Here is a 2,678-nt window from a genome sequence, read left to right on the forward strand (position 1 = left end):
GATAGCAACGTGGTGTGAAAATGATAGCTCCAGTTCTGGCACAGAGTGAAGGGGAATAACTGGGCAGGGGTTCAAGTGCTGGGCAAGATGGCCTTTTCACTCAGGAAATAAACAGATGTATACGCACTGGACACTGGACATCATGGTACTGTACAGCACCAAGCCTGAAAATAGGTGGGACTGAGGTGAAGTCCTTTCACAATGACACTTTGGCCTTTAGAGGGAACCATGTTTGGTGCCCTCTAAAGGCCAACACCAAGAGACTGTGTGACCGTTTAGGAACTGACATTTAGTGTTCCAATGCAAACTTTCATCTGGCCTTACATCTGTGTGTGCCATAGGCATACACCTCCACTATCTAGCTGTATTTGTATTGTACAGTGTAGTAGGTCTATCAGAAGACTTCAAAATGGAAATGATAGGATTTGAAAAACAAAAAATCATGTATGAATTAACATGAGACCTGAAGTGAAGATCGTAAACATTTTTGTTTTACAATCTACACACATCATCTATAGAGGTACATGTGCAGACTTTTCATGCTGTGCAAAAGCAAAAATACTGAACACAGCTTTTAGCAAGAAATGCGTTTGTACTGAGCCCCATGCTGATGCCAATTTTAGTGGTTTTTAACCATGTAGTGTGTTGACCCTGGAAATGTGATCACAGACAGTATGCTCATAACAGTCAGTATGCAGACCAAGAAATCGCCTGAATTTATTATGGATGGTGGTAAAACAGCTCGATGAACCCTGGACACAGCCTGCTGCAACACGTCCAAGAGGTGCTACAGAACACCGAATGTCACAGAAACCGTTTCTTCTTATAGGCCAGGAGCAAGTCTTTTAGAATCCCTAACTCTGAACCACTGTATATACTGTATAGTGAATAAATGTTTTCTCTTTCATGGTACTATCATCCACCTATGCATGTATATACAGTGTCAGTAACCTTTAATTTATTGTTCGTAACTGAGCGTATTCCTGAATCAGAGGAATCTGCACAATTTGCACTAAACTTTTGGTTCACCCTAAACATGCTGTTTTACACATATGCATACATAGTAGTTCAACCCTTATTTTCCTTTTTTCTTTAGCCTGTTGAACTCGTTTTAATACATGTGCGAGGTACTTGCACTTGTTCCATTACACCTCTCAGAAGACAGAAATGCATACACATTATTCTGTCTCTTTGTTGTGATTATTTGGCAAAATGAGAGTGTGGTTTATGTCTGACAGCCAAACACTGTGTAGTAAACAGGTCACAGACTGTGGCNTATACATGTACATGACAAAAGGTTTACATGTTGTGACACAGATAAACAGCAGCTTCACATTTGTAGCTGCTGCCCGAAATGACCATGTCTTCAGCTGAAGTTAGGCAGCTGATTAAGGGATTGTTAGGTTCATGAGTTCGTTAAAAACCTGTCTCTGGCTGACTTTTAAATGTGTCCCATCTAACTTTTTTTAAAATGTAAAATGGGTGTAAAATGGGTCTTAATACTGAACTTAGTATCTACAGAATTTGTGATTTTTTTGGCTATTTTTCAGAGAATATGAATGAAAAGAGAAGAAGTGGTTTTTTCACTCATGGTTTGTGGTTGGGTGAAGCCATTTATTGTCAAACAACTGTGTCTACTCTTTTAAATCATAAAAAACTACCCAAATGACCCTGATCAAAAATTTACACACCCTAGTGATTGTTGCCTGATAACATGCACACAAGTCGACATGAACAGGTTTGAATGGCTGTTATAGGTAACTATCCTCACCTGTGATCTGTTTGCTTGTAATCAGTGTGTGTCTTTAAAAGGTCAGTGAGGTTCTGGGCTCCTGACAGACCCTGCTGCACTGACGTTTCTGGATTCTGAGTCATGCAGAAAGCGAAAGTATTGTCAAAGGATCTGTGGAAAAAGGTAACTGAACTGTATGAATCAGTAAAGGGATATAAAAAGATATATGAGGAACTGAGAACGCCAATCAGCAGTGTTCAAACTATAATTAAGACGTGGAAAATGAGGGATTCTGTTGAAACCAAGCCACGGTCAGGTAGACCAACAAAAATTTCAGCCACAGCTGCCAAGAAAATTGTTCAGGATGCAAAGAAAAACCCACAAATAACTTCAGCTGACATACAAGACTCTGGGGAAAAAAAAGGTGGTGTTGCTGTTTCAAGATGCGCAATAAGGAGACACTTGATGAAAAATAGGCTGCATGGTTGAGTCGCCAGAAGAAAGCCATTACTACGCAGATGCCACAAAGCATCCCTCTTACAATACGCCAGACAGCATAGAGACAAGCCTCAAAACTTCCAACATGACAACAATCCAAAACACAAGGACAAGTTGACCGGTCATTGGCTGCAGCAGAACAAAGTGAAGGTTCTGGAGTGGAAATCTCAGTCTCCTGATCTCAGTGTCATTGAGCCACTCTGGGGAGATCTCAAAAGGGCAGTTAATGCAAGACAGCCCAGGACTTTACAGGAACTGGAGGCTTTTTGCCAAGAAGAAAGGGCAGCTTTACCATCGGAGAAGATAGAGAGCCTCATCCACAGCGACCACAAAAGACTTCAAGCTGTCATTGATGTTAAATGGGGCAATACATGATATTAGGAACCTTAATTAGAGAAGCTTTTAAACAGGATCATTTGGGTAGTTTCTGTTGGCTTCACCCAACCAC

Source organism: Stegastes partitus, unplaced genomic scaffold, assembly GCF_000690725.1.
Source record: "Stegastes partitus isolate 25-593 unplaced genomic scaffold, Stegastes_partitus-1.0.2 Scaffold132, whole genome shotgun sequence".
NCBI classification, from domain to species: Eukaryota; Metazoa; Chordata; class Actinopteri; family Pomacentridae; genus Stegastes; species Stegastes partitus.